The sequence below is a fragment of the Delphinus delphis genome, chromosome 4 (genome assembly GCF_949987515.2).
Source record: "Delphinus delphis chromosome 4, mDelDel1.2, whole genome shotgun sequence".
Taxonomy (NCBI): domain Eukaryota; kingdom Metazoa; phylum Chordata; class Mammalia; order Artiodactyla; family Delphinidae; genus Delphinus; species Delphinus delphis.
The window spans coordinates 25,538,969-25,559,430 of record NC_082686.1 but is presented as its reverse complement, the minus strand read 5'-3'; the positions used below and the strand labels follow the sequence as shown (position 1 = coordinate 25,559,430).

Here is a 20,462-nt window from a genome sequence, read left to right as displayed (position 1 = left end):
ATCACTTTGAATCTGTGTCTGTGTCACTTGCAATGTTTCCTATTCCCCATCAGATAAAGCAATTTCAGTAAGTGCTTAACTTAAAATGATTTACAATCACAAATAGACCACAGGGATCCCACCTACATATGCCATTGTATAACAAGCTTCCATAACTATTTGCTACAGAGCACATTCTAGATACCTGCATCAGGTTACATAGTTTAAAATGTTTAATTTTCTTTCCACCTCTTCCTTTTCGGGGGGTTAGGAAGAAAATGTAACTTTTTTTCCTCCAGTGTATGATGTGTTTTTATTTTTCTTTCTATAGTATTATTGAATTTAAGGGGGCAGGGCAAGCAAATTTAGAAAGAGGTAAATACTGAGGACTTCTGTAATAGAAAAGATAAAAAGCCTTAAAGAAAGGTTACATTGAGTCACATTAACAAAGTAAACATTCAAAACACTATTTTTTAAAATGAAAATAATAACTGAAGCTTTAAAGATAAACAATTTGCAAGTTAATTATAAATGACTAATTTCATTTAAATTCAGTTATTGTTTGCAATAACAAAAACTTAGAAAAGTGATCTTTATCTTGTTAAAAACCTACTTTTATTTACTATAAATACATTTTGTGGGTGAGGGAAAATATTTAACTCAATGAAATAGAACCCTTCTGTAATACTGTTGATTAGAAATCAGCATTCAATATGATGTTGAGATCATCTTAAACCTACATGTGAAAAAATTGAGTGACAGCGATCCAGAAGTTGGTTTTTCTTAAAGCTTTGTTCTATAGCACAGAATAGAAGGGAATTGTTATAATGAGGCAATAAACTATTTCATTCAGAGTTGATGTGCTCAAGGAAGCAAGCCTGGGGTTCAGCCAAGTTTCATGAAATATGTCATTGTGTTTCTAAGACTTCATAAAGAATCTCAGAAGCTTTCAGTTTGGAGACTGAGAATCTGGTTTGAGAGTGTTTATTAATCAAAGAAACCAGATGATGGTTAATTTTTCTTTCACATCATGGTGATTTCGTTGATGATTGAGAAATATTGTTACATCCATGCACACATACACACACATGTGCACTAACTCTCTCATGCCTCTAACCCAATCCTCAGAACTGTGTCTATATGAGTCAAAGTGACTGTGCACATCAAGAAAGAATCCTGTGCACATCAGGAAAAGTTTAAAAGATGGGGATGGAGTTTCATTAGTTCACTGTACCTACACATTGCTTATATCTCTGTTCTCTTTTATGTCAGAAGCAGCAGCTAACCTAAGCTTTTCTCGTATTATCCCCTTCTGTCAAATATTGTGAAGAAGAAAGTTTTGGAATCCGCTCTTTTTATTGGCTCTATCAAAATTATTTGCAGCTCATTGGCTTTTTTTAGCATTTCTGACTCATGTCATTTTGATCAAACCTGAAATGTCTACCTCTTCCTCTCCAACTGCCAGTGTTTGGGGATCTTGCAAGAGGGAGAAAAGTGACTCATAATTTTTTCCAATCCCTTTCTGATCCTTTTAGCTTCACCTTCTTGGCGTACATAAGAGAACCTTATGTACTCTATTTGGCAAAGGGAAAGGAACTTCATGTTCTGACCATTGGAAAACAGTTTTAATATGTTACTATCCAATAGGGCAATCTTGCTAGACAGGTTTTAATGTTTGTTGGAGTTCCACACCTGTATTTGGGCTCAAAAATCCCTTGGAAGTATACACTTAGAGTAATGTTTTGGTTTGGTTACGAGGGTACAGAGAAGAGGCATGGCCTACTGTGCAGATTCATCACGTTCTTCTCTGGAAAACTCGGTCATTTTGGAAGTAGCTAGGGTCTTCCACATCCCACATTCCCCTCTCCTCTCCAAATGCTGGTTGTGCTACCTGTTTTCTAGGTTTTCTCTATTCCAATTGCATTCCCAAGCCTCATCTGTATTCGATAAGTAACAGCTGGCTAAATATGCTAAAGAAAAAGATTTTAAAGCAGTAAGTTGTCTTTCTGTGGGTAGCTTATAGACACCATCTCAATTATTTCTTTATCATAATTATAGTAGGTAGTTCTAGAATGTTTTGGTCTTTGTCCTGTAAATTATGGAAGACACCTGATTACCTTATCTCAGGGACTGGAAAACTTTTTCTTCAAAGGGCCAGGTAAGAAATAGTTTAGGTTTTGTATCCACGTGGTCCTGTCACATCTACTTGATTGTGCTGTTGTGTGAAAGGAGCCATAGACAATGCACAAACAAATGAGTGTGTCTGTAGTTTGCTAATACCAGGCCTATCCAATAGCTTCTCCCTTCATGCTCCCTGTCCGAAACCCAGTTTTTTTCAGTAATAAGTTGGTGAGCACATGCTCAGGGAAGTAGGTGCCTCCCCCAGCTTCAGGTGATGAGTCATGATTGATTTAAACCAGCAAGGTGCTCCTTTTGCCAATGATTGGTTTAGGGATAGGTGTATATCCCCTGTTGAACACTGACACAAAGGGAAATCTGTTGGGGCCTTCTGGTAACTATTTTGTAGAAGAAGGTCACACAAGAAAAGCCGGTTCCTGAGGCAACTACACCATGAGGATGTGACTCTATCACATCTGTTATCACATGATGATGATTTTATTTTATTTTTTATTGAAGTATAGTTGATTTACAATGTTGTGTTAGTTTCTGGTGCACAGCAAAGTGATTCAGTTTTATACATATATATATATATATATATATATATACACATATATATTCTTTTTCATATTCTTTTCCATTATGGTTTATGACAGGATACTGAATCTAGTTCTCTGTGCTATACAATAGGACCTTGTTGTGTATTCATTCTATATATAATGGTTTGTAACATGATGATGTTGATAACAGTTGATTTCTGCTAACTTCAAGTAACTCATCAGAACATTCCCAAATCTGTGACGTGCATTGGCACCACTTTTTTTGGGTAGAGATTTTAATATTTATGAATGGATATTTTTAATTTGTTTCATAAGCAACCAAATCTCTCAACAAAGATAAACTTTATGTCTCTGGAAACCTAGTTAAAAACCTCATGAGAAGCATAAGTACCTTGAAAAGCTATCTTTTTCAAAGATCATTGCAAAATGATATTGCAAAATAACACATCTTTTAACATTTCTTAGGGAATGTAGCACTGCCACTTAATGTAATTTTTATACATATAGGAAAATATTTTCTAAGGTTTAAGAGAAATGATAGAATAAAATTTAATTAAAAAGTTGAAGATTTTTGTGGAGAATTTATAGATTTTACAGAGGTTTATTGTACTTATGCACATGCATACAGTATTCTTTAATTGGAAAATGGGTACAGTGCATCTCATATTGAGTCATTTATGGGGTGTGAGGCCATATAAGCCAGCCTCCAAATATTCATATTTATGTGAATTTCCTTTCCCACAATTCCTTCCTTGTCCAAGAAGTATTACTTTATACTTTATACACATTTCATTATGTCTTAGAACGCCACACTGGAAAACTCTTGCTGACACTGGAAAACTCTCTATTAATTGAGAAATAGCTTTGTCTTTCCACTTATTAACATTCAAATGGAAATGTATTTAAAATATACTCCAGTTTAAATCTTAGCTCAAAATCTTGGTGGTCAAAGGAAAAAAGTTCAGATGGAGCCCCTTTTCCCACCTGTTAATCATGGAATAAAGACATCTATTTAGTTTGAAAGCAGGCTCTTTTGCTTGGAGTGAGTAGTTTTGCCCTTAATAACTGGCCTTCCTGCTTTCTAATTAGAGAATTTATTTTTTTCCTTGCTGAACATTCTGTTTGAATTTGTTTCCCTGTCCTGTTTAATTTCTTCCCGATTTGTAAAAGTAAACCATAACTATGAGAGTCAGATTTTGGATTCTGATTTAATGACATTTGAAGGGAAAAACAAGAAAAGGAAAGCCGTGCTTTTTCAGATGAATGTTCTCTTGTCTTCTTTTATTGTTATTCCATCTGGCAATAATTGGCTGTCACGGTCAGTCTCAGGGAAAGGAGTCTCACAGTAAATAGACCATCCTCATATATATACTCCCAAAGCTGAACACTGATGGAAAACTGTCCTTGAGATGCACACACAGCTGCTCTTGTGGCACCAGTATTCAAAGCAATAGATGTTATAGTGCTCAGAAACATATCTATCAAGCATTTACAGAGAAAGAGTTTCATGGGTCTGTCTACATGAAGATGCTCCTTTTGCTTATGGACAACACCTAAGCTCTAGTCTTACAACTATCCTGAGCTGTTTTAATCCTACAAATTCTAAATAGGCAAACTTCTTTGTGGCAATTTTCATCTCAAAGAGAATATCAAATCAGTTACACATAGTCAAAAATTTAAAGTTCCTGGAGGAGAATTGCAACTGTCTTGTGCAAGTTAATACCACTGAGTGTCCAAAGTGGCTCTCCAATAAGTTAAGTTGTCCTTGATAGGACAGTGGCTCCCTGGGATGAGACAATATGGTATGTAATTTTGTGTGTGTCTCTATGTGTGTGTGTATGTGAACGTGTATGTATAACTTATCAGTATCATAGTGTAGTAAATAGTTTGATGAAGTTTGATAAAATCAGGTGTAGAATGGTTTGGAATACATGAATAATCCATTTGACAAGGTAGCAGTTGCATAATACACGGAAGCACAAAATCAAAACCTGGCTTTTAATCCCAACTCTGTAATTTAGCAGCAGTTTTGCCTTTGTAGGTGATTATCCTCTATAACACTGTCTATGAAATGATAGGCTTGGGTTAAATGAGCAGAACTGTATTAGTTTTATATTGTTGCATAATGAATTGCCCACACAAACTTCACGGCTTAAAACATACCTATTTATTATCACTCAGTTCTGAGTTATGAAGTCTGAGCACTGCTCTAGTGAGTCTTCTCCTCAGGGTCTCACCAGACTGAAATCAACATGTAGGCCATAGCTGGATTCTCACTTGGGGCTTGGGGTTCTTTTCCAAGCTCACTGAGGTTGTTGGGAGAATTCTGGTCCTTGCAGTGGGGAAATCCCTATTTAATTGTTGACCATAGATCAGTGGTTGCTGTCAGTTCATGGAGTCCTCCCTCAGGTCCTAGCCATGTAGCCCTTTCAAAACATGGCAGCTTATTCTTTAAAGCCAGCAGGAAAATCCCACTCTAGTCTGCTATGATGGATCTTACATGCCTTAAAAGAATCAAGGGAGCGACTATCCCATCATATTCTATAGGTCCCACCTACATTCAAGAGGAGGTTATGTACACAGGGGGGCAAAGATCTTGGGGACAATCTTAGAATTCTGCCTAACACATTGAACGTATTCATATTCAAGTTGTTACGATAATTATGAGACTCCTCTTCTGACAAGGAGTTAAGATGGTAAACAGCCAATGCCATCAGCAAGGATGATAACCCCTGATTTGGAACTATATCATGGCCTTGACATTCCTTGGAGATTTCTATATTTATCTTGTTAAGTGTCCACTTGAATGTAGCGGCCTACACAGAATTGATTAATTATTATCCTGGTTAATAACCTCTGTATGGGTTTTCTATCACTGCCATAACAAATTACCACAAATTAGCAGCTTTGAAAAACCCGCCTACTTATTATCTAATAGTTCGGTAGACTGGAAGTCCAGGCACAGCTTGTCTCAGCTGGTTCTCTGCTCTGGGTTTCACAAGGCCAAAATTAAGGTGTCAGCAGGGTGACTTCCTTTCTGGAGGTTCTGGGGATAAATCCTCTTCCAAGCTCATTTAAAGCTTGGCACAATTCTCTTCCACATGACTGCAGGAGTGAGGCCCCCATTTCCTCGTTGGCTGTTGACTGGGATCATTCTCAGCTTCTACGAGTTGCAAAATTCTTTGGCTCATGGCCACCTTCCTCCATCTTCAACTCACAATGACAGGTTGAGTCATTCTCACGCTTCAGGTCTCTTTAACCTCCCTTTTGGCCTCATATCTCTTCTCTCCCCATTTTCTGCTATATATCTCTGACTGACTCTTTGGCCTTCTTTGTCAGCTTTTAAGGGCTCATGGGACTATATTGGGTCCACCTGGGTAAATCCAAGATAATTTCCCTGTTTTAAAGTTAGCCAGTTAGTAACCTTAATTCCATCTACAAAGTCCCTTCATACCAATAGTTAGGTTAGTATTTGAATGAATAACCAGGAGACAGAGAACTTGGAGAGACATCTTTAGAGTTCTGCCTACCACATCCTTCATACCTAAAATTAATTAACAATTGTTTATGGTGTGCCTCCCATGCTTAATATTCTGCTTTAAATATGGAGGCCACAAAAATGAGAATGATGAGTTTACTGCTCTCTAATTGCTTTAAGTTGATGGGCGAAAAGTCAAGTCTGTATAAGAGATGGTATGATGGAAATATGCAGAGATTGTATTTAGGAAGGATGTAAGAAGCAGACTACGATGATAATGGTGGGCAGACACAGCCATCACCATATAGGGCATAGCTGTGATTTGAAGGACAATGTGAATTAATGCCAAGGAATGAGGGAATTGAGAGAACCTGGCAAATCTGTACGATGAATTTCCCTGTAATAGAGAATCAGACTGACATATTTATTCATCCTGTTGACAGTAGAGGGAATTAGTTATAATATCCCTGTTCCCTACCAGAATTTGGAACCAAAGGAGAGAATAAAAGTCAGGTTGGAAAGAATAAAATATCACTGATAATAAGAGACAGACTAATAAGTCAGAGTTACCCAGTCACAGTCCCCAAGTTTGCCAAGTCTTCAGTCTTCCCTTAGGAGAACTTGTCCTTGTAAATCCACTAGCATGGAGGAACTTAGAATTTATGCACCTTGTGGATACACTGACTACCCACCAACCTCAGTCCCAGCAAAGTTTCTCCCATATTCCCCTCTGGAGAGGAGGGAGTGGTAGAATGGGGCAAGAGACCGGGAGTGTTATTCTAGTTGAACCTCTTGCTCTGTGAAACATGAATCAGAAGAGAAAATGCTCTTCCCCATTAATTCTGTGAACTTTTGCCCTTAACTGGAGGTAATAGTATCCACTCTCAAGATATCCTCTAGGAATAATTTAAATTTAAATATGATAAAACACAAGGGAGGCTCTTTGAGGTTTTAGAGAAACCTCGTGGTATAAATACAAGCCCACTGAGTTTAGCTGAACACTGTTACCCATGGAACACTTGAGTCAGGAAGTTAGTTATTAAGTAGTTTTCTGCAATCAGCTCTCACTCAGGTTATCAACACTAGGAAGGCGACCATGGAAACAATGATCTTGACTAGAATTGTTCTTTCAAACTGAGCTCTTAGGCTTCAGTACAGCATTTCAGTCTTGGAGGAGGCTACTGATTCACTTCTAGTCCTTTTGAGCCCAGCTTAAATTTCTAAGCAATGCCAGATTCAGGCCACTTATACTAAATAGCTTTAGAGGCTCAGGGTCATCAGTCCACTAAAAGGAAATCCTGGAACCAAGTAATTTACAGGCATTATGAACATGGAATACTTTTACAGTCAGGTTAGAGGCCAAGTGCTACTACTGCTAAACTGTCTGTAGTGTTAGATTCTCAGAGAACATCTGGGAGATTCTCTGTTGAATATGGCTTAATGTGTTTCTTTTGACCTTGGATGCTTGGAGGGAAACCCAAGTGATTTACTCTACCTAGAAAATCTGATGAAAACTGTTCAAATAAAAAGACACTCTAAAGGCAACTGACTTTCAATTAACTTATCTTTGAAAGAAAAAAATAGCTGCAATTAAAAATTAGCATTGGCCTACGGATTTAGGGTTTAACATTTTTTTTGTTGTTTATTAAAAATAATGTTAATAAAATAAAAATTAGCACCCATGTAACTGGCAAAGCAAAATTTGTAGGGGCCTGATTTTAAAGTCTACTTTTTGGGTCAATGTAGTATCAATAAAGTTTAATACTACCCATGGATTTGTTGTGTGTTGTTAAATTTAATACGAAGATCATATTAAAATACGTTTGCTTATGGTTAGCCCATTTGTTCCAGTGACCATTGCTGTGAAACAAACCAGCCCAAACTCTGTGGTGTAAAACAAGCTTTCAGGTGCTCATGGCTTCTGTGGGTCAGGAATTTCTAGAAGGCACAGTGGGGATGACCTGTCTCTGCTCCACAATGTCTGGGGCCTCAGCTGGAAGACTCAGCAGCTGGGAGAGGGGTTTCACTTGATGCCTGGGGCCTAGTATCATATGATGGCTTGTTCACTCACATGTTGCCCTTGGGCTGGCAGGACCCAAAATCTAGGATGGCCGACAGGTGTGCCTATCCTTGGCCTCTCTGCGTGGCTTGACTTCCTCACAACCATGGCAGCTTACATGCAAGTTCAAGGTTCCAAGTGCAAGTGTTTCAGTGAACAAGGTGGAAGCTGCCTTAGAAACATGTGGTGCCAGTCCCATCGCTGCCACCACTTCTGTTGGTTACAAGTGAGTCACACACCTACTCACATTCAAGGGGAGTGGACATAGGTATGATCTGTCAGTTGGAGGAGAGCCAAGGTCGTACTGTAAAAGCAAGGGTGTGTCAGCTGGAAGGGTGCAGCTATTTTTGAATGTGCAGTCTGTCACAATGTTTATGGTGTGGTGTACATATTAATTATCCAGTTGAGAGGCTCTTCCTGGCTACAGTCTGTCTTGCTTACCTGCCGTTATGCATTTGGGAACTATTCAGAAAAAAAAAATCTTTATTTGTGGTCCAAAAAGAAATGAAATTCTAATAATAATGATGAAAATAACAAATGTTAACTTGAACAATACAATGATATTTTTATTATTCAGTTTACTAGTAACATTATAAATATATTCTATTAAAATTCCATCTATACACATATCTATGAAGACTTTATTTCTCTTTATTCAGGCCAGTTGTCAGACAAACAGCAGATGGCCTGCCCATAATGCATTTGGGCAGATGTTCTCATTTGGGCCATAACATGTGAATAAAAAATGTCATATTCCAAACTATCTCATCATCTGCAGTAATTACTGGATAAAGTCCAATGTGCACACAGGTCTTTTATAGCTGTGTGTTTTATTGGCTAGACCTAATACTGGAGACTTGGTTTATAGTAACACTATTTTGCTAAGTTTCAGAATGTAATATTTCACTCTATTCAATTTGGTATTTACCAAATAGTCATAATATATATACTTTTTTGTATATAGAATTTAGTCATGAAGTTAATAAAATTATTTTATTAATTCCAACTTTCTGGTTTTATCATTTTTAAAGATCATATTGCTAAAATAAATGCATATATTGTATCTTGTAGTAGATTAGAAAACTGAAAATAAATCTATTCCAGAAAAGAAGTGGAAGACAAAAAAAGAAAAGCCAACAATAATTTGAAACATTAATTAGAAACATTAAGATGGTTTTACAGTGTGTTTTATTTGAAGATTTATTTCAATCACATAAGATTCCAAGAGTTTTTGGGTTTTGCTGTTTTCAAAACTTCAGGTGTTTGTCATTAGTGGAACTTCTAGAGATACTAGAAGTAAGCTCTTTTTGAGTGGTGGGAGTGAAGATGGAACACAATTACTCCATTTCATGAAAGAGGAAAACATTCAGACTCTGCTGTACAATAGGTTTTGTGTAGGACATTTTCTTTCTTTCAGTCTTGAATACCATTCAATCACTCGTACTTTCTTTATCCAGCCTCCACAGTTTCATGAAGATGGCCCCTTTTAGCATCTGCCTAAAACTTTAAAAGGCGTAACAGAAGTTTCTGTGTATAAAAAGTACTTATTGGTGTCTCCTTCAGTGTAAGACAGAAGTACAGATTATTCAAAAGACTTAAATAGAAGACAGGCTCTCTTGTGTTACTTTGCACCTGCATCTTCCATTTACATTTTCTTTTCACTTCACCTACATACTCAGGCAATATTGCTGAGAAAATGACATTTTAAGAAAAGCAAGCATCAGAATATGTATTTACTCTTCAGTCTTATTAGTGTATTATGCATCTAAGCAAATGAAATGTAGCATATATCACAAGTAGGTTCATTTTTTACAAATATTTTGGCAGTGTGTTCTGGCTTTTGTTTTCAGTGCTGTTTCTGAAATGTGACTCCATTAACCAGAGAGTGTATATATTTTAGTTCAGAGCAGTGGTTCTCAACCGCAGACAATTTTGACCCCTGGGGGACATTTGGCAGTGTCTGGAGATAGTTTTCTCTCAACTGGGGGTGGGGCAGGGGACGGGGTGGGGGTGCTACTGGCATCTAGTGGGTACAGGAAGGGAGGCTGCTACACATATATGCCAGTTAATTCTCTGCCAGACATTTGCATTGAAACATGCTCTAAAAGTTTTCTTGCCCTACACCAGCATTTCTCAACCATGGCACTATTGACATTTTGTACCGGATAATTCTTTGTTGGTGTTGAGGGGAGGGCACTTTCCCATCCTATACAAGACTGACATTTGAGGTTGGAAATGGTGATGATTTAATATGGGAACTAGTTTGTTCCCCTCTACCACCATTTAAGGTTGTCTGCTGTATTTAGATTTTTTTTTTTTCAAAACAAGTCTTATTAGATATTGAAAACCCTTAGTTTTGTAGGAAAACTTCAAATATTATTGGAGTAAATTTTCCATACCAATGACTTCATTGTTAACTGGGACTTGATAGTTCAAAAACAGGACTTATACAGCATTGTACAGCATTTATATCTCAATAAAACTGGTAAAAATAAAAACATTAAAAATTTAAATGTGGGCTTCCCTGGTGGCGCAGTGGTTGAGAGTCCGCCTGCTGATGCAGGGGACAAGGGTTCGTGCCCCGGTCCGGGAAGATCCCACATGCCGCGCAGCGGCTGGGCCCGTGAGCCATGGCCGCTGAGCCTGCGCGTCCGGAGCCTGTGCTCCGCAACGGAAGAGGCCACAACAGTGAGAGGCCGGCGTTCCGCAAAAAAAAAAAAAAAAAAAAATTTAAATGTAAGAGGACAATTTTTGAGAGCTTCATTTATTTGGGAGTTCTGTTCAGTATTATGATAGATGTATGGACCCCATGGGGTCCATGACATAATTCTTAAAACCCATGAATCTGTTCCTTTAAATGTTAAACGAGGCTTTGCACATGTGATTGAGATTAAGGACCTTGGGCTGGGGGTTATCCAGGTGGGTCCAATCTAATCACAAGAGTCCTTAAAAAGGGAGCACCTTTTCCAGCTCTAGTCAGAAGGCTAGATGGGTGGCAAGGTGGGAGGTCTCGTCTTGCTGTGTCTGGCTTTGAAGATGGAGGTAGGCAGCCATGAGCCAAGGAGCACAGACAGCTGCTGGAAGCTGGCCAAGGTAAGGAAATGGATTCTTCCCTAGAGTTTCCACAAAGGAAAACATCCCTGCGCATACCCTGCTTTTAGCCCAGGGGGACCCTCTGCAGACTTTGTACCTACAGACCTATAAGGTAAAAAAAAACTTGGTGTTTATTTAAGCGATTAACTTTGTGGTAGCCTGTTCGGGTAGCAATAGGAAACTAAGACAAGTATTTTATTTGTATATCTCATTTAACGCTTTCAGCAACCCTAGGAGAAAGGAGTTATTCTTTTCTCCAACTCACAGATGGGGAAATGAACGTCTGGAGAGATCCACACAAGGCCAACTGCTAGCAGGTCAGAGGACAAGGCCTCAAAGGCCGGTGCAGTTAACTTTAAAACTAATGCTCTTAGAACTGACCTCTACATTATTTTCTAGGTGAAAGTTGATTACTCTTTTTCAAAAGTATAAAGCCCACACCCCATCTTTGGTCCTTATTCTCTTTGTAAAGTATGAACCCTGTGATTAGCTGGAACAAAGTTATTTTCTGGAATTTACAGAGTTCAGTGCCACCTGGAAAAAGGGAGGGCATATTTTCATCAATTTATATTAGTTTTTTTAAATATTTGAACAAATAAAACTTAAAACTCTGATTTCTAATTAAGTCCTATTCATGCCTCCATAGCTTTTCAGCCTCTTCCAAAGCCCTCCATTTCACAGCTGTTGCTCATTTCTCCATGTGTTTTCCCCACACCTTCCACTCTGTGCTTCAGCCAGTGAAACTTTTAGATCCTTACATGAGTCATGCTCTCTCCTGCCTATTTTTGCTTTTACTTTTTCCCCTCATTATTTGACAAGCTGTTTGCTCTGACTGGAATGTATTTTGCACTCCTTCATCTTACAGTTTGTACTCATTCCTCAAGTCCCAGCTACCTGTCATCGATTCCTCTGGAACTCTATCCCTGTAGCCCCCTGCCCCCAAGACTGAGCGTGCTTCGGCTGTACTTGTACTGACCCATTCCTCAGAAGTTATTTTCCCACTGTACTTTCTTTTTGCCTTGTTTTCATCTCTAAGGATGGGAAAGTTCCTCAAGGATAGGACCGTGTTTACTGGTAAATATTTTTAAAATCATATTTATTGAAACATAGCTCACAACTGAAAAGTGCACAAATCTTAAGTGTACAGCTGGTTAAGCTTTAATATAATGACATACACACATAACCAGTAACTACCATTCAGATGAAGATACTGTCAGCTCCCCAGAAGCACACCACCACCCTCCCAGCTCATCCTCTCTGAAATCGCTATCCCTTCCCCAGCCCCACTCTCGCAGAGATAGTCACTCTTCTGACTTCTAATGCCATGAATTGGATTTGCCTGTTGTATTAGTTTGCTAGGGCTGCCGTAACAAGTACCACAAACTGGGTGACTTAAACAACAGAAATGTGTTGTCTCATAGTTTTGGAGGCTAGGGGTTCAAGATCAAGGTGTCTGCAGAGTTGGTTCCTTGTGAAGGCGGTGAGGAAGAATCTGTCCATGCCTCTCCCCTAGCTTCTGGTGGTTTGCTGGCAATCTTTGGCATTTTTTTTTGCTTGTAGCTGCATCACCCCAATCTCTGGTATTCCTCCCATGTGTATGTCTCTTGCGTCCAAATTTCCCCTTTTACAAGGACACTAGTCCTATTGGATTAGGGGCCCAGCCTACTCCAGTATGACTTAATCTTAATTACATCTGCAACGACCCTATTGACAAAGTCACATTCTGAGATGCCGGAGGTTAGTACTTCAACATTATGAATGGGGGCGGGGGCACAATTCAACCCATGACACCTGTTTTTGGACTTTAATAAAATTGTACACTACGTGTTCTATGTCTTTGACTCAATATTTTCATGTGATTTGTCTATATTGTCATGTGTATCAGTGATTCATTTTCATTGCTATTCTGTGTTTCATTGACTGCCTACGCCGTATATATTTATCCATTCTACTGTTGCTGGATATTGAGTGTTTATGGTTTGGGGCCATTAAAAATAGTGCTGCTATGAAAATTTTTGTATATGACTTTTGGTACATGTAAGTAAATATTGAATAGATGAATTATTATGAGGCAGCTAAAGTACTTTCTTCTCACTTCAGTAGATTTACTACATAAACAGATGTCAAAGTTTGGGAGGGAAGAATCAAGTGTTTCTCCAAACATGTTTTTTGGAATACTAGTTCTGCAGGATCTTAATGGGTGTCACTTTTTAAGAGTTCCATGGCTTGGAAATATTAGATTGAACAAAGTAAGACACTTCGTTCTTCTTATTGCAAGTTATATTGCAGGATTTTTTCAGAGCTTTAAAACGCTAACGTGAATCGTGTCTCTCCTGGAGAGTGAATATGAAAGGCAGTATTTCTCAAATTTGCTTGACAGGGCCACATTTTTTTGTTCTGAGCAGGATATAGCTAGGAACCAAAATTCCATTAGGCTCTATATTTCCTTACTAAATAGGTACTGGATTATTTATTCAAATGGGATATATTATGAGCTCTTTCAGTAAATTATTTAAACCTAAGAGTCTCAGAAGGACAAAAATATGGTTTGGACCCTGGTTCATCTGCTAACTTTGAGCTTTATGCTGAGTTTTTGTTTGGGGAGATAGCTTAAATTTCTTGAAATATCATTTATACTTCAATGGTAGACCATTTTTTTTATAGGGGCTTCTCTGTATTCACAGGTTTTCTGTGATAAAAGAGCTCTCTCTGAGAGAGAAGGCTCAAAACTTGGCAAGAATGGTGATCAATCAGTCAGGGCAAAGCACATGCTACAGTTTTACTGATCGGGGTGTGATTAATGCTTAATTAAAAAGGAGAAGCAACCCCATTTCAATTCCCTTTTCAACTTTATTCTTAGCAGCACAATGGATTGAATGCTTGCAAAAGAAGTTGTTTCTATTGTATATCTTTAAAGAATTAAATTTTAATTACCAAATGCATTAAACCTGTATATTAAGTGGTTTGGGGTTGCAGTGGTTTAAGGCATCAGCACTTTTCCTGATGTCTCATTTTTGCTGACTGCAGTCTAAAGGGAAGCTTGTCTCAGACAGGCAACAGGACCAGGGGTGCCAAACAGCATGGGGGCCAAACAAAAGGGCTTGCACCCCAATTAAGTTAAAAGTCTCTGAGCTCCTCCTTCATTCCAGATGACAAGTAAATTCAAATCTACAGGAGAGATTTAATTAAGATACTTTGAATTCCTGGCTTCATGCTTGGAATCAATCTGAAGCAAGCACAAAAAAATGCTGTGGTACTTAAAAAATGACTGCAGTAGAAGTAGGATCTAGACCACAGTCAGACGTCAGGAAGCTGATACCCAATAATACTCTTCATTCTGTACTTTTGATATCTAGACAACTTAGAAGTCTGATTCTTTGGGCTGGTATAGTCACTTCAGTTTTTTGTTCTTGGTGGTTAAAAGCAAAGGCTTTGGAATTGGACAAATCTGGTTTCAGATTTGTTAGTGATCACCAAAAAGCCAGGGATTGTGCCTCCCTTTCCATGTTCTTGCATAAGCAGTTCTGTTAATTCTACCTCTGACATATACTGTTGGCCCTCCATATTCCCAGGTTTCACATCCGTGCATATGGAGGGCCCACCATACTAAACTATTTTATATAGTGACTTGAGCATCCTTGGATTTTGGTATCCCGGTGGGGGGATGTGGGCAATCACCTGAGGACACTGGGTGTTGACTATACCTTAAAGATGCCCATTCCTTTCCATTGCCATTCACTAGCCTAGTGTTTCCTCAGTCTTGGTACTGTTGGTATCCTGGACCAAATAATTCTTTATTTTGGAGATTGTCCTGTGCATTTAAAGATGTTTAAGAGGATCTTTGGCCTCTACCCACAAGATGCGAGTAGCACTCCCCTAGTTATGAACCCCAAATGTCTCCAGACATTAACAGTTGTCCTCTGTGTGTAGGGGGTGAGGTTGGGGGGAGGTCAACCCCTGTTAAGAGCTGCCTCACTCGTACAAGTCATTATTACCCCTTGACACACAAAATTAACTACCACAAAGCCCACTTGAAGTATTTTGATTTTATTTTAGTTGATTCATTTAGATTTTTTGTTATATTTGAAATGGTGAATTACATTATTTAACTTTGCCTCCTCTCAATCTTTAAAAATTATTATCTTTTGTTCTGGTATCTATTGCTACTTAAAAAAAACCCACAATTTAAAAAAATAACATTTATTTTGCTCACAAATCTGCAGTTTGGGTAGTAGTTGGCAAGGACACCTCATCTCTGCTTTACTCGTGGCAACAAAAGTGACTAGATGTCTGGACAATAGGCCTCTCTGCAACATGATGGCTGGCTTCCAAGAAATATCCCGAGAGGGAGAGAACCAGGTGAAAGCCAAGCTGCCTTTTAGGACTGAGAAATGGAATATTTCCTGCCATATCATTAAACAAAGGATGTCACAGTCGTCAGCAAGTGCAGCCACCACGAATGTGATCTGGTGAGCCCTGCGGGAACTCGGGAAGGAAAGAATACCTGCCATCTAGCAGCTATCAGACTGCAGCCACTCCCTACGGTGAGCCCTGAGGAAACTCAGGATGTGAAAGCACAGGATACTGGCCCCAGGTGGCTGAGGTGCATATCAAAGGAATGATTTCCGTGAGCCCAGACTCTTGCATCTTCCCATACATGGAAAAGCGCTGAATTCCTTAACTTGGGATATCTGGTTTTATTTAATAATAATCTTTTGATGTTCCCGGGTACCTGCCCTTTGTTGCAAAATGTCTATATAACCTGGTTCCCCCACTTCGCCACCTGGGAGCAGTTCTCTCAGGGTTACTTGAATTCTGCCTCCCAGGCTTAAGTCCTAAAAATTTCCACCGAATAAAACATAACTCTCAACTTTTAGGTTGCGCGTATATTTTCAGTCAACAGGACCTAACCTCAGAATTCATACAGTGTCGCTTCTGTGGTATTCACCAGGAGAATCACAAAAATCTACCAAGTTTCAAGGACAGGAAAAATCTCCACCTTATGATGAAGGAATGACAAAATCCTAGAAAAGTATGTGGGATTAAAATTACTACAGCGACCATTTTTCAGAGAACACTACCTACCACACTATTTCAAGATGAATATTAACTTGGGAGTTGAGTTGGAAGTTTTTGTTTCATTTAACTTTAGTGAGAATGTGTATTGGTTTTCTATTTTTGTATTACAAGTTATCACAGACTTAAGGCTTAAAGCAACAAAGTCATTCTGCAGTTTCTGTGGATAAGAAATATGGACACAGCTTAGCTGGATTCTCTGCTCAGAATCTTACAAGGCTGAAATTAAGTTATTAGCCAGGCTGCATACTTCCTGGAACTTGAAGTCCTCTTTAGATCATACGATTGTTGGTAGAAATCAGTTTCTGGTGGTTACAGGACTGAGGACTCCTGTTCTCTTTCTGGTTGTTAGCTGGTGGCAGTTCCCAGATCCTAGGGGCCACCTACAGTTCCTGCCTGGAGATCCCCTCCCCCACCCACATACCCTCTTATGCTTCAGATTTTTTTTTTTTTTTTTTACCCTATTCTATAACATTTATTCCATACAGGTGTATCAGACATAAGTAACCTGAAAAGTATAGACAGTAGTAAAATAGGAAGTGATGGGTTTTTAGTACTTATTACCTTTGTCTTTCATTTATTTATTTATTTATTTATTCCAGGAAGGTTCTAGGTGCTGTTAAGGGGTTCACATGATCAGGACAAGACCACTTGAATAATCTCCCTTTCTGTGAGCTCAGAATCAACTGATAGGTAACTGTAATTATTCATGTAAAATACCTTTTGTATGTAACGAAATATAATCAAGGAATGACATCCCATCATGTTATTTTTTTTGAATTTTATTTTACTTTTTTATATAGCAGGTTCTCATTAGTTATCCATTTTATACATATTAGTATATCCATCATGTTATGTTTACAGGTTCTGCCCACATTCAATGAAAGAATTATGCAAGGTATATACATTAAGGGAGCAGAAATCTTAAGGTCCATCTTATAATACTGCCTACCATAGAATGTTTGTAATTCTTCATTAAACATGATGCTGACTCTGATTCTGAGATGTGTAGGTCCGTATAAGGGCAATCTAGATCTGTCCCGTAATAGGCCTTTTCCTCCAAATTAGTATTATGTTAAGTTATATTAATAGTTCAAATAGTTTATCCTGATATTCCCAAAATGACCTCACTTGGTGTTACTGAACTCTATTTACTATAATTTTATTTAGGAATTTGCATCATTATTTATTGATAACATTGATTCTATAGATCTTTTATTGTACTATTAATGTTGGGATTAATTCCATGCTGGTACTGTAAAGAATTTCTTATCTTACATTTTGAGTGGTTTAAACAACAATGGAGTTTCCTAATCCATGAAAGGTTGGTAACGTGTGCCTATGAAAAGGTTTAAGCCTAGTAATTTCAGGTTTTTTTTTTTTTTTTTGGCGGGGAGGGGGGTGGTGGGGGTTGGTGGTGGTGGTGGTTTATTTTTTCCCCCCAGTTTCCTTTCTGGTAAAACAACATGTTTAGTTTTTGTTATTCCAGGGTCAGTTTGGTAATTCATTTTATCAACTTTTCAAATGTAGTTGTATACAGGTAAGACAAGATCAATATTAGAATTCTTTACATTTTTTTATAAAGAGTTATGTTACCATTCTAATTTCTAGTTTCATGTTTTGTGTTTCTTTTTTAGGGGAGATAGAGATTTTTTGTGAGGTGTTTTTATTAAGACTTAAAGTATTATATACTTCTACCACTTTAAAACTTTTTTGTCCTTTCTTTTTATGCTTATTATTTGAGTTAACCTTAAAACAAGTCTATAAGGTTACTAACATTTTCCCAATGAGAACTGAGGCATAGGGAGGCTGAACCACTAGTCTGTGGTCATAGTGGATGACAACACTTGCATTTGAATCCAAGTATTCTTGCTCCAGAGTTTGAGTTGTCAACACTGGTAATCATCTATATTTTTATTTTAACAATTCTAATGTGGTGAAATAGTATCTCATTGCAGTTGTGGTTTGCATTTCCCTAATGACTTATGATAGTAAACATCTTTTCATGTGTTTATCAGCCATTTGTGTGTTGTCTTTGGAGAAATGTCTAAATCATTTGTCCATTTTAAAGTTTGGTTATTTGTCTGTTTTATTGTTGAACTATAAGAGTTCTTTATATATTCTGAATACCACTTCCTTATCATATGAGAATTGCAAATATGTCCTTGATTCCATGGATTGTCTTTTTAATTTTTTGATGATACCCTTTGAATCACAGTGCTTTTTAATATTGATGAAGTCCAGTTTATGTGTTTGCTTTTGTGTCATGTTTAAGAAACATTAATCCAAGATCACAAAGATTGACTCATATTGTATTCAAAGAGTTCTATTGTTTTGGGTCTTACATTTAGCTCTGCTCCATTTTGAAGTAACTTTTTATATGGTGTAAGGTTGGGGTGCAACTTTATTTTGTTTGCAGATATCCAGTTGTCCAAGCACCACTTGTTAAAAAGGTTATTCTTTCCCCGTTGTGTTAAGAAGCTATATTCTGATTTCATATAGTGAATCAACCTTGCATTCTTGGGATAAATCTCACTTGGTCGTTTTTATAATTCTTTTTGTTGCTGGATTCAGTTTTCTAATATTTTGAGAATTTGTGTCTATATTCATAAGGGATATTAGCGTGTATTTTTCTTATGATATCTTCGACTGGTATTGGAATTCTGGGAAGACTGGCCTCGTGAAGTAAGTTGGGAAGTGTTCCATCTTCAATTTTTTCACAAGAGTTTGTGAACAACCGTTACTACTTTAAACGTTTGACAGGATTTATCAGTGAAACCATCAAGGCCTGTCTCTGTGAGAATCTTTTGATTACTAATTTAGTGTCTTGTTATAGGTCAATTTAGATGTTTCTTTCTGAGTCAGTTTTTTTTTTTTTTTTTTGCGGTACGCGGGCCTCTCACCGTTGTGGCCTCTGCCGTTGCGGAGCACAGGCTCCGGACGCGCAGGCTCAGCGGCCAAGGCTCACAGGCCCAGCCGCTCCGCAGCATGTGGGATATTCCCGGACCGGGGCATGAACCTGTGTCCCCTGCATTGGCAGGCGGACTCTCAACCACCGCGCCACCAGGGAAGCCCTTGAGTCAGTTTTAGTACTTTATGTCTTTCTGAATATTTGTCCATTTCATCAAGTTATTTAATTTGGCAGGATTGTGAATAATTAATATTCCCTTAATCTTTATTTCTATAAGGTAGTGAGTAATGTCTTCTGTTTTCATTCCTGTTTTAGTAATTTGTCTCACTTTCTCAACTAGTCTAGCTAAAGTTTTTTGTCATTTTTTTTTTTTTCCTATTACATTGAATATATATCTGTTCTTAAGCCAGAACTACACTGTCCTGATTACTCTAACTTTGTAGTAAATTTTGAAGCCAGGTTGTATGAGTTCTGGAGCCATGTGATTCAATGGATAACCTCTGGTTTTGGTTGTTTCTATTATTTTTCTTTATTTCATTTATTTCTGTTCTAATCTTTTGTGAACTTCTGATTTTTTTCAACTCTAGATTTTCTATTTGGTTCTTTTTTTTATAATTTCTATTTAATGATAGTCTTTTTCATTCTCATACGTTCCTTTGTTCTTTAGACATGGTTTCCTTTAGTTATTTCAACATATTTATAGTAACTGTTTAAAAATCTTTGCTTTGTAACTCCAGTGTCTGGGTTTCCTCAGGGACAGGTTCTACTGATTTTTTTTCCCCCCTGGTGTATAGCTATGCAACCTGTTTTTATGCCTGTCTTGTAATTTGTTTGAAAATAAGACATTTTAAATAAGACATTAAAAGAACTGTTCCCCCCACCATGTCCTCCCCTGTGTTTGTTGCTGCTGGACTGTATTCTTTGTCATTGTGGCCACTGATTTCTCTGCCCAGGTAGCTTAGTGGCCAGCTAATGAATTGGACAGAGATTTCCTTAAAGGTCTTGAAAGGGTAAGTCTCCCACACTTTTCTAAGGGACTCTGGGAGTACTGGGGTGCAGCAGTTTACAACTTATCATAGCCATCACTTCCTACTTGTGGAGCTCCTGGAGGTGAGCTACAGATGGGAAATTAAGGGCCTCTCGGGCCTTTACTTATCACCACATTTTCAAGACTTTCTAGGTTCCCAG

General features: G+C 38.0%; 1 protein-coding gene across 4 annotated transcripts in view; it reads left to right on the top strand.

The window, feature by feature from the left end:
* Positions 1 to 20,462, top strand: part of CHODL (chondrolectin) — a 347,429-nt gene that overhangs the window by 220,800 nt on the left and 106,167 nt on the right. The window contains exon 1 of one of the 4 annotated variants that reach the window (XM_060010460.1): positions 15,715 to 15,831. The exons of the other annotated variants lie outside the window; for them this stretch is intronic. The gene's annotated coding sequence lies outside the window, so the exon portion shown is untranslated. Of the gene's footprint in view, positions 1 to 15,714; positions 15,832 to 20,462 lie in introns of those variants that run through there. 4 annotated transcript variants of the gene reach the window in all.